Source organism: Macrosteles quadrilineatus, unplaced genomic scaffold, assembly GCF_028750875.1.
Source record: "Macrosteles quadrilineatus isolate MER2022 unplaced genomic scaffold, UCM_ALF_1.0 Scaffold_7__1_contigs__length_78375512, whole genome shotgun sequence".
NCBI classification, from domain to species: Eukaryota; Metazoa; Arthropoda; class Insecta; order Hemiptera; family Cicadellidae; genus Macrosteles; species Macrosteles quadrilineatus.
In genome coordinates, this window is record NW_026542600.1 from 11332894 (window position 1) to 11346393 (window position 13500).

General features: G+C 30.8%; 1 non-coding gene across 1 annotated transcript; it reads left to right on the top strand.

Moving 5' to 3' along the window:
- Positions 1-9492: 9492 nt before the first annotated feature.
- Positions 9493-9565, top strand: Trnav-uac (transfer RNA valine (anticodon UAC)). Its single transcript has one exon. It is a non-coding gene; the product is annotated as a tRNA-Val (tRNA).
- Positions 9566-13500: the final 3935 nt, after the last annotated feature.

Consider the following 13500-nt stretch of genomic DNA (forward strand, 5'->3'; position numbering starts at 1 on the left):
AAAGCCATATGTGAAGGCTGGAAGGACCAAGGACCGCATGAGTTGCGTTTTGGCAAATTCTGGCAGGAGAGTTTTGAATCTGCTAAGACCTCTCAATCTTCCCACTGCGCGTTGGATCACTATTTAACGACCTTTTCTTCTTGAGTCATTCTAAGGCAATCCAAATCAAGAGAGATTTAACACTCTAACTTCATCTCCCTCCAGACTAATGTAAACTTTCAAACTCCTTCTCTGATCAATATATTACTCTTTACGGATTATTTATATAGAGTTCAGGGAGAAAACATTCTTTATTGTCTTGATGGATATAATAGGCAAATGATATAATATAGGGCTTGATGGATATTCGTATGAATATATGTGTAAAATATTATAAATGAAGTATAGACATTTTAGGCCAAGTTACTAAGTTTTCCAGTTTTTTTTAACTGATCAGTTGGTCTTCTAGAACCAACATAACCCCGAATATAATGATTGTTAGATTAACTACCCCAATATAACCCCACAGAGAATATACTCGTATACACGAAAAATTATGTTTATATATTATAGTATTATATTGGATGTTTCAACAAATTACAATAAAACAATCTTACATTTACTAATGCTTAATGTTTTTGGACCGAAACTGTATTGAGCATTTGGCTTACACGGTTCAGCAAAACACAAATACAAAATACAAACAGTGAAGTCGATGGGGGCTATCCATCATATCCAGGCGTTATTCAATTTGACTGCCAGGCAGGTAATAGCAAAAACTGTCAATCGAAGACTCTTTGTCTATTGTGACAAACATTTTATCACGTTTTTTGCTGTCCCTGTTTTGTTTCTGACAGTTTTCAGCCGTAACGTTGTTTGTTTTGTATGTTTTTTTTACAAAATCATATTATCTAGGACAACTTATATATTTAAATATTTACATGTTGTAAACCAATAATGTTAAAGAATGTTCTACCTTATGAACTTGATAAGTTTTCTACTTTGTTTTATTGAAAAATGCATACGTTTTGTATAATTTTATTTTACCAACAGATAAAATTAATATCAAATTCTAAATTATGGTCAGTAAAATTCATATTAATGTAGTCATATTTAACTCTAAATAATACATAGATAGCCAAGAATGAATGCGTTTATTCAAAGTTTACTTTACAAAATATTAAATAAAATTTAATTGCAAAGAATCGTGAAAAATAAAAATTAAAAATAAATAACATATTGCCACTATGGCTAGAACTATGATGATTGAGACAAATAAAAGTTCAGATGAAAAGCCACATGCAATTTAACATACAATAACCCCCCAATAGAACGTGACTTAAAAGGATACGAAAAGGATAAGACAGACAACAACAAATAGCTGGGTTCACCAACCCCTGTGGCTAGTCAGTCTTTCTAAAGTGCTACTATTTGTCTGTTGCCTTTTCACCCCCTGACAAAAGACACTCTCTTTCTCTCCGATATCGATTGAATAATATGTTTACTGTTTGGTCTTCTTTATACATTCAGGATATGATGCTTAAAGTTAATAGCTGTTTATTTGTTGCTAATATTTACTTAGTGTCTGGTGGTAGTTCCAATCCATCTACAACATCTTACTATAGACCTAAACAGCCAAATAGTTTAGTTTTTCAACCCCTGTAGCGAATACCACGCTTTTAAACGTTTAGTAATTAAGGCTCCCTTAAAGTATTGAAAGTATGCAATGCAACGGTTCGATTTTGTTAACTTTGTTGGATTAAATTGCATTTTTCCTCAATTGTACTAGGAAAATATTTGATCCCGTCAAAAGGTTTTTATGACAAAAAACTAATTTAAAATATTTTTAGTTAAAATACATGAGTTAAAAGAATACAAACTAATCTAATCGTAGTTTGCCCATGGCTATTTGTCATAGAATAGCTAAATATTGAATAAATCATCGTAACATAAATTAATCACCAAACCGGAAACTGTTAACTATCAAGAGAGTTTTGATGACTTCAAGCTAAATGTAAAATGTACAAAGAACAAAAACAGGATACTAAACCAAAAATTGTTTACGCTCATCGGAGTTAAATACCAGCAAATGTCTCAGAAGAAAGATGGAAACTGTTTCCCAGCAAAGTAAGCAGTTAATTTCAAGTGTCGATGAGAGAAAATTAACGACTGGTTTTATGAAATGATTAACGCATTACCATTAGTTTTGAGTGGTTGACGTTATAAACGCCTTTTTACCATAAATCTTCAAGGAGTAAATTACATCAATTTTACAGAATTACATTCATTTTATCTTTACAACATTTCATAACTATAACTTTTAATGTTAGTACAAACATTTTTTAAAGACAACGTCATTATAGCATTAATAAAATTGAATTTGAAATAGCGGAGATCCAAATCATTAAAAAGTGTGTTTTACCATGAATGATTCTGTTATTTTAAAACTCAGCTTGTTCTTCAAAACATAAGAATTTAGTTACACAGTTTTTTTTATTGTTTGTCTGTTCAATGGGCTTAAGAATTAATCAAATATGATCACCGCATGTTAAAGGCTAAGCATTATAGATCCATGGTTTTTGTTGCAAATTTTATTTTTTTGAATTTATTAACGATTCATATAATATAAGAAAGAATAATTTTCCAGAGAAAGAGAAGCGAGTATATGTGTTTTATATAGTTTTATAGTAGAAATCTATGCTGTAAAGACAATTTTGGACAAGTTTGATCTTATTATAATGATTTTAATAGTTATCATAAGAGAGAGTGAGCTATTCCAGTAGAAGAACTATTAATTTAGTCTCTGAAGTCACAGGTCCAAGTCCTGCAAATTCCAAATAGCTTTAAACTCTGTGATTGTGCTAGAACCCTCAAAGCTTGGCCCAAATTAATGGGCAAAAATGGCTTCAAGTAAAATCTAGATTCATTAGAAGTGTATGTGGACATGGATAAGGCATTGTACCAACTTTCAAATTTGAACAAAATTTATATATTTTTTATTAGAAACCTAGACTAAATTATACGTTATGCACTCAATATATTGTAACCGCTATACTAATTAAAAGATGTGAAATAATTTGTAAAACATACTTAAAGTAAGAGGAAAATCCACCCTTTGTTAATCTTTCACAAGGAACAATTCCTCACATCTTCAACCAAGTTTAGCGTCATACTAATGCAATAACGCAGCCCTATATTGAGGAGGCGTCTTCTAGCCTACACCCCCCCCCCCACTCAACCACCTCTTACATCCCTAAACCACAGAAGAGCAGGATCACTGTGATGAAAGTGGTCCAGATTGGCAATAACTGAAACATCACTTAGGTGGGTTGAATTCAGTTACACATAAGCGATGCCCCGCAAGAATCTCATCAAAGAGGTTTTAGAAACGATCAAGTCATACGATTTTTATGGTCTGTGACACCTTTTTCAATATTAATCCATACATCTTTTAACAACGGAAATAAATTTATCAAAACTCATTTATCAAAATTTGACTCAGAGTTCTTATATCAAGTTGTAACCAAATTGAATACATCCAAACCATCACTATTCAACAAATCATTATCTTTTAACTATTTAGTGTTTCTAAAACTAAATATTAAACCACAATAATATAGTGTTTACCAACCACTCATTAAAACGCCAAACGCACCAAACACTTTGGTGAAACGCTCAGAAGAGTTTTATGTAAGGGAGGCCAGAAGATCTGAAGAAAAATTTTGGAGAGAGATAGAAGAAGGAAAGAGCTGGCGAGGTCAAGAATGCAGGAAAAAATTGCAATGAAAGTCATTTGTTGTAGTCTCTTACGTCCTCTTTGGGACCAAAGGTAATAAGTCAAGTAAGTAAGTCAATCAGGTATTGTAATCATCAGTTGAACAGTGTACCACCCAAGAAAAAAAAAACGTGCAATTGGATTGATTTCTGAGTGATTATTACCTTATTTAATGTTAAAGGAATTCAAAAATATTTCTCAGGAATCCATGACGCTAGTTAGCTTACATATTTGGCCCGATTGAAATAAAACTTCAAATTGGATTAGATATCAGTTTAGCTCACACTGTATCACATGTGTTTATACTGTTAGAAGTCTCTAACTATATGAATTTAATGATTTATGATTTCAAAGTTTCAATGTTTTAACAAAAAATCTAATAAAATTATCACCACTAATAATTGAAATGAAAGTCATACAAAGTGTTAATTAATTCATAAATTATTGGATTTTAATAGAACGATTTTGATTTCATATAACTATTACATGTGACATTTGGTTGGTCATTTAACAATAGTTAATATTTCAAACAGATTTGTAGTTACAATTTTTGATTTTAATAAAAAAATGTATAAAATATAAAATTTATATAACATTTTTATTAATTGAATATTTTTTATAGTAATTGTGGTAGATAATGTTCACTAAAAAGTGTTAAATAATTTCAAAACTGTTCAAATGCACCTACTTCTAACGTTAATTAAAGACAAGCAATTTCTATCATAACCACGATGTTTGTTTTCTTTCCAACCTCAAATTACCTTGCAGCTAGAGCTTTTATTAGAAGATAACAACGGAGAAAAGTAACCACTGGTTGTTTTAATAACAAAAATACGATTATTGCATTTACTACCTTAATATTCTTAAATTATCACCGATCAGTATCAAGAAATCTCCGTTCTATTAATACACATGTAAGTATTACACTGTAGTCTATTTTCACAAATTATTAAATTTTTTACTCAAACGAATCTACACCAGTGTACAATCACTTATGTTTCTTTATCATGGAGTTTAGGCAATCAACTCCCAAAGTTAATTGAAAGTAATCAATGGAACTCCAAAAGCCAGTTAATGCGTAATCAAGTCACGTCTTTTAGAGACAGCAAAGCCTCGCAATCTACTTTCGATAGAAGATAGTAATTTGTTATATAATTGGAAAACTTGCAGTTCCATTTATAGTAAAAAATAGTTATCGTAACAGGTCACTATTCGAAAATGTGTATGCGTCACTGTTATCTAGATGATCTAGAATGCCCTTTTGATGCTGGAATGAATTGTATTTGTTACACAATTGGATGATGTCTATACATTTATCTTGTATGTGTATGTAAAATAAGGTACCATACAATATAATCATTACGAGTATAGTTCTTTATCTTAAGGGGGATTGTACAGTCAATGACCAAATTACATCTATTTATTCCATCAGTAAGTAGTCTTTGTCAAATCTTACAACTTTGATGAGAGGATAAAGAATATTAGCAGAACATGGGTCTTGTAGTTGTGATACCAAATCTACTTTTATTTTTATAGACATAGTTATTATTTTTTGGGTTTTTGTGACGAGAGAGCCTATTACGTAACGCTCTCAAATAGCGATCGGTAACCATAAGAATAATCGCAAGTTAATACATATGTCACCTAACTTATTTGAGACCAGTGCCACATTCGGAAAAAAAACACAGTTAATACGTGGGAGCTACATGCCATCTGCTCATGTGGTTAAATCGGAAATAAATAATTTGATCCTGTAGGTGAACGCATGGGCAATGTTCCAAAACTTTAATTAGGTCGTTTGTTTAGGGTGAATCGGTTGTCCATCAACTGCAGATATAAGGGATAGATGCCGGGATGTATTGAGATTTCTGTTGGATAGAAGGTCATTGATTGTAAAAAAGCTATTATATTTTAAGTGTTAAAAGTTGGATTGAGTAGCTTAGGATATTCATGCAATCTCTCTCTGCATTTATCAATATATTTTCAGTGGAACATTAAGGAACAAAGAAGAACTCAGGAAAACAATGAACTAGGACAAGATTGTTATAATGAGCATATGTATCTAGTGCAAGAGGCTCTTGCTGAGCACTATTGTTTGTATGTCATTGTTGTATGCTACTTAACAATATAAGTAGCTTTAAATATACGAGTAGGCGAACAATAGAAAGGCAATTTTATAATAGTATACCTCAGTTATAATTCGTTCTCGACAAATATTAATGAATTAAATTTCAACACATAAGTGGAACTTTTGTTATAATAACACTTTTGTAGAAGGCAACTTTATTTCAAAACAAGAAGGAAATTCAATTCAGTTAAATTAACAGTTATGCATAGCTAGTAAAACAACGCTCCAACACAAAAAACTAACTATTATTATTAGGCTTATAAAAGACTAGCAGTATATGTTTTTTATAATTTTAAAATTAATTCTATGCAAATGTATTTTTATGTAGCTTTGGGAGGCTTTTTTTACTTGGATTGTGAATTAGGAAATTAAATTTTGCAATTTTATCTTAACTCCTTTTCCTAGTGTCTTAACACTTCATTACTTCTGTTCAAGATATATTTAGTTTTTAAACATAGTATTTACCAATAGGCAGTTTTAAATAAATTTTATCTCTTCCCTGACATAAAATGACTCATTTCAGGTTATGACTGTATTACATTCAATGCAATTTTACTTCTCGTCCAACCAAAACTCAAAAAACCAACTAAAACTCCAACCCCAGAGAAAATGTATTTGAAATAAAACTGGAAACTTGGCATTGATACATTTCCAGGCCAAATGCATGTTTCCGCCTGTGCACGACTGGCGTCAAATGAATAATGGATGTGGAGCCCAATAATGGTCCTTTCATTGTTTTTTTCATGAGAAGCAAAAATTTTATGTAATGCTTAATGGAACTGTTATGACCATTGTAAATGTTTACGTCTGATATTATTTATTTTAGAACAAACGCTGGATTCCAGTATAAGATTCAGTTTATCCAACTGATGTATCAATTCTCATTTGAAGTTCTCTAAATTTAACTGGGATAAGGAGTTATTTTCTGGGTTGCTTGTTTCGAATTTCTGAACAGCCTATACCAGCTGTACCCCACGAGGGAAATAAACATTTACTAGAGTTAAGCCTCAGTTAATTTTAAACTGCATTATTGCATAATATGCAAACCTTTTGACAATTGAGACCGATATTAATAATCCCGTTCAAATAAATTGCTACGGACACGCGGAAAATTTGTTTTTTAAATTTGAATCGCCCTAAACCTATTCGCATACAATCGTACTTTACATTTGAGAGGGAATATATTCTGTAAAATGTAATGTCAAGCGGGGAAATATTTATTATTTACGACCTGACAAAGGGTGCAAGGGTGTTCTGGGCTTTAAATCGATGACCATTGTACAGCTTTGGTCCACAAAACGCCGGATTATGTTCGGTAACATGTGTATTCTTAAATGTTACGAATGTGCGGCTTTACAATATTTATGAGGTTTATTTACCAAAATACCTTTGAAATAAAAAATTTTCAAGAATTTTAATTTTTATTAAATTAGAGTAAATTACAAAAACATATTATTTATTGAATAGTTTTCATTTTGTACAGTTATAAGCCGTTTGATTTACATCAGTTACTTTTTCCGTTTTAACTATTATATGCCCTTTTATTAAACTACTATTGAAAATGGTTATACAATTTTTCATATTTTTTTAAACTAAGGATAGAACGACTTGCAGCATTCATGTTCGAAACATTTTGGTTTGTTCTTACTATCTCCGTGGGAGTGTTAAGTCAAACCCGATTGAAAAATACAATAACAACTAATGTGGATCTAAACCGAGCAATGAAACAATTGTTTGATTATAAGTGACAACTTTGAAGGCACGATACTATTTAAACTACTATTTTAAACGGCAAAGTGTGTTCCACACGAAACTCACATAACACTAGCTTATTACATAAAATATAGGTTTTATTAAAATCTGACTACATAAATTACAACTAGCTGGCATTGTAATAGTTAGAAATCCTCGCAGATTGGATTCATTCTACATTTACAACAGCAAAGTTGAACTACTCGTTACACTATTTGTTCCTATTCAACTAACAGTGTTGTTTGGAACACCGGTACTTACGTTAAAATACTGATCCTCCAATTGAAATGGTTTTGTCGTTGTAAATATTCGTTTTTCTGCTTACTCTTTTTGATCAGTGAATTAATCTTATCTAAAATTTATCTCGTTTAAATTGTCATTTGATTACTTTTTATTTCTTTCTTTCGTCTAACAGTTACAGTTGGTTGGTTCAACATTTAATTTCATTACATTTTACCCATATATTAAGGTTCTTTCGTAAAAAAGATTATAAATATTCCTTGAAGGGAACGTTTTATATTCAATTAAATTTTGGTGTCACAATCTATTTTCTATCCCTACGTCCTTTACATGCAATTTACGGTATTTAAGTTTGGGATAGGATGTTTATTTACATTTTTAAAATCATTATGAAAAGGAAATATAATTTAGTTTTTATGCATATATAAACACACTTTTTACCTGCAAATACATTAGCCAAGTAGCATACTATTCAAATGATAGCTAGATGGAGGGTTGAATTTATAACGGGTTGTTTCCTGGTTAGCAATAAAATAAAGTACTTGTATCGCTACTGGGAATATCATTTTCGGATCAGGCATAAAATCGTCCACGTGCATTTAAAGGTGCTGCATTTTGTTCAGTAATAATTTTAAATCAGCTGAAACCACCTTATATGTACATATACATTATATCACTCCTGTGTTAAGGCTTTTCTGCCTTAGTGTGTATTTTACTAATTATTAATAATTAAGATATTTATATATGTGTAATGTACAACTAAACCATTTAAATCTACCAAAAGTGTCTGAAGGAGTCCCCAACTTGTATACTTCACAAGAATCACAAGAATGTGTGAGAGGTACTACAGTATTTAGTTTTCTGTTCTTAAGAGAATAAGCCCTTACGGAGAGGATTTGGTCGTGATAAGCTTTTTAGGGATTTAAAATCGATAGTCTATCCGCTTTGAAAAACAAATTTGAGAAATTTTAAACAAGAAAAATCTGTTATGTTGTCAAAATTGGATCTTTGGAAAACAATCAAAGTAAGAAATAAAAAGGTTCTTAATAAAAATTATTCTTAAAAATTTATTTTGCTATTGATTTAATACATTTTGAACCTCATGGTATTGAAAAGGTAGAGATTGTAACATACTGATAACTTACTTATGACGTTAAAATAATTATTACAAGGGTATTTTTAACATATTTACAATCTTCATTGTATTTTTTACATTTATTCACTTTAAAAGGATAGGTATTGTATTATTTAACATTATACAACATGAAATAACCACAATAATTAATCTTTAATTAATTTTTTAAATTTTTTTTTATTAATTTTTTGAAAAAAATTTTAAGGTTCAAGATGAGGTTCAATTCCTTTTCTTTAAGTTATTATTTTCAGTATAGTGGTTAATATGCCTTCTCACTTGTTTGTGAACTATAGCTTCATGTGTGACATAGCTTAAATCGCCGAATCTTATAGTATTTTAATTTTGGGTTTTGATAGCTGCTGTGAGTAAACCAGGTGTTATGAGCCTCGTGATTCCCGAGCGCCAACAGCCAGCGCCACTTTAGCCTATCGCCAATAGTCAGCCAACTAGTAGACCTGTAGTCTCGTCACCGCAAACAACAACGGTTCCGTGGTGTAGTGGTTATCACATCTGCTTTACACGCAGATGGTCGCCAGTTCGATCCTGGCCGGAATCATAAACTTTTACATCCCTATATGTTTGTAACGATAGAAATCACTAAGTTTTCTTATTAAGTATAATTTATACATTCTGTAATTTCTCTTTTACTTAAGGTTACCTGTGCATTAAAGGCTCGAAATTGCAAATAATTGTTAAGTAAATAATTTAATTTCACCTATACATTAAATTATGCATAGGATGGATTAAAGGTGGGTGAAGATGGGTTAAAAAATGGTGGAAATATTTTAAAACTTAAAATTGCACTACCTAATCCATCTAACATAAAATGCATACCTTTAAATACATAAATGATACATGTAATATTAATAATATACAATTTTGTTTGCAACTTTAAGTTATAAAATCCATAATAACAAGAGGAAATAATGCATACTAGCTCTTATATAAAATAAAAACTGGTAAATTTTAAAACTTGTACAATTTTGCACAAAAGTGTACATATTGTTTGCGTGTTTCCCAAGTTAATACTTCTTAAGCCAAACATATTGTAAAACAGGTGTTTCTGCCTAATATTTTATTGAATTTTATTGTGCATTTGTATTGTCAAAACTTACTACTATAACTGATTGTATTGCATATATGATACTATAAACTATAAGGCATGTGCAAGCGTTTTCCTTATAATAAAAAGTTTTGTTTATACATTATTGTAGCTAACACTCGGTGTCACCGCTTTTTATATGGTCTCAGCACTTTTACAGAACTAGAAAACTACTAATTACGTTTAATCATGTTATTCATAGCTCTAAAATAAAATAATATTTTTTAATATCATTTGAAATAGAGACACCATCTAAGTGCGTAATTTAACCCCAATTTGAGCGAAGGATGAGTGTAGAATGAAGTGTGATGCTTTGTGTAGCTTTGTTACTGACTGAGATCAGCTGTTTCATTAGTCAGGACCATTTATTGAAAGCCCAATGATCAAGGACAGCTGGGTCCAGTTTTGAACAATCAAAACGCCAAACAATTTTCCCATGATCTAACTGGTGGCCTTTTGATTACTAGGCGAGCCTTATAACCAGTAAGCTACTGTAAAATGTATATGGGTGTTTTCTATTGATGTAAAAATTGAGATATTTAGTGCTATTTAAGTTATTTAATTAATGACGCTTAAAAGCCCATGATGACATCTGAGCTTGATGAGCCACACAAATCTAATTATGTATTGAAAATATATTCGTGAATTAATAGTAATAAGTTTATTTTTTCTTTGGTTGTGACAGTATTATGGTTTTCGTGAGGTAAAAAATGTCATAGTGTACAATAATTTTATTTTTAGCTTACCTTAGTGCTGAGTTTGACGGAATTCAGCGATGGGTAAATGGGTATTAATAGACTCCATCAGTAACTCCACTCAATCATGTTAACACTTTTATTAACTGACTAGTTCTCAAATTGGGAATGGTATGAACACCGATTACCGAAGACTTTCCCGTTACATTACTAAACCGACATCTCCTTTACGACTGCCAAACCAACATAGAATGCTCCAGCTTAAATTTTCCAAAAGTTTTCCGAGGATTAAACCCCATTACAAAAATCATCGCAAATTATTTACAGTCGTAATTAAATTCAGAGTAAGTATTTGGCTAATTGCTTTTCACATCAAAATCCATCATGATGTTCAAGGGGTGAAGAATGGGGCAAAAATTGCCAACAAAAGAATTAATTTTAATTGGCCCCATTTCCCTCCCTCCCCGACCACAATAAAGGTAAAGGCCTTTCCTTCTTTTCAAGGATATTGCATTGTCACCAGATCTAATGGCTTGTCATCAAACATCACAATATTATTTTTATTCCATCCACACACTCACTCATAAATGAGTTCGTTTCATTCCATAGCTTAACGACAGTCACTAAAGATGTTCATCGTTTATTACCTTAATATCCTGAACATTTTACCACAGTGAAATAAATCTTTGAAACGAACAAACGATTAAAGGCTCTTTAATCCTTTTTATTTAAATAATTTCTTTATTTACTTTCTTTCATCATCTAACTATGACTACAGACCAGTACAAAGATTCTCTTATTGGTTGATTAGTTCACTACTTAGGTTGAATACATTTGTTAACTGCATGACGTATCTATTCTCACAAAAAAAAATCTTGAGTAGTATGCACCTTACATTGAACTATTCAAAATGTTTCCAATAGACCCCTTCAGACAGAGCTAAAGATGTACAGTTGTTTCCACTAAATGCAATTACTATAAATAATTTGCCAAATCAAATAAATAGTAGTATCAAAGAATGTAATATTCTTAAAGTACAAAAATACAATTCTTTTTACAATAAATAAGTGTTCATGAACCTAAATCTGTGCATAGTCTTCGCCACTATCAACTTAGATAGTCTATCAACATCAGAGGAATTTTGTACTCTGTACACAAATGTAATGTAAGGATATTGGTCGAAACTCCTCAAAGGCCTCTAGACTTCCCGGATATTGAGACCACCTCTCCTGCCTTAGTTCAAACACTAATTATTACACTACAAAGGTAAAACTACATTAGATTGCGCAGAGAAAGACAACAAGTAATATTGTCTAGCTATAGTATTACTGCAAAATTGACGTGGAGAAGTCAATAAAGTGAACTTTTAATTTTATCGAATACGTCTCCGCATTTTTGTTGCTTGTTTTTATAAGCTTTCGGGTATTTCACAATAATAAGGAAATTTTTTTGGGATCAAAACTTGACGGTCAAGTCATTTATTGAGTTGAATTTTATTAAGTACACTACAGTGGTTAGGTTAGGTTTTATACTATAGATTATTAATTAGTTAGCTAGCGTGTTACTTTGGTAAAATCGCTTATAAAGTTATGTTTACAATTTGTCCACAGCTTTTATCACATCTTGCTGTAAACAAACTACATTTATCAACCCTCATAACATATAATAATTAAAAAGGAAGGGGGGAGGTAGGGTGGTACAAAAACGACGTTGATCACGAATACAACTTAAGTACATATTAATTCCTGTTAGTCCATAAACAGTAATGATGGACGAAATCTAACATCTGGTTCATACGCAAAATTGAAAACGTGAGTACATGTTAGAAAATATGGTTAGTTTTAATAAAATCTTTTTGATTTGAAAGCCAGTTGTTATCAGTCAAAATAGTTAAGTTGTTGTATTGAGAATGGTAGTGGATTTTACAATTATAGAAAATAATAGAATATGCCAAAGGGAATGAAATATATTTATACCTATAATTAATAGATTGTTTGTCTGAGCATTTCCGGCCAATGGTTGTTTTAATACTTTAAATAGTACAGTGCTTAAAAATATATTTACTCAATTAGATAGTAACACTATGAGTCTATGTTAACATCCTTCAAAAAAAAATTACAATACGAAATCTGCTTAATATTATTGTATTGCATATCTTTAATTGAATATGTAAAATAGAAGTTAGAATGATTATTCCCATTTCATTTTTCGTTGTTATGGACGGAGAGATGTAATTAGAATTTATTATATGGAATTTCAGTGTACGTGTATTACAATCCCTTTGATAACCCTTGTTGATTAGATTGTAATACGTAATATGGGTTGCTAACTTGAAAATAATATTGGTTTCGATAATTAAATAAATTAGAATATTCGATATTGTACTTACCATGAAATTAGTCAAAATGTTGCTGATTAAGTTTGCACCACAGAAAGAATAATTCAAACTATTATTGTGTGCCTTAAAATTAATTATATTTATACTTATTTCCACTTTTGATAAAAAAAAAGAATGCATCAGAATTTGTGTACTATTTCATACAAAATTATTTTTTAATAATTCCTGAATTAATTTACCAACTAAAACAACCTTAATGAAATTTTGAGATACCATTACAGATAAGCCGACGCATCAAGCACAGAAGGTATAAATGGGAAGAAGGACTTTTATAAAACAAATTACATCAAGATTAA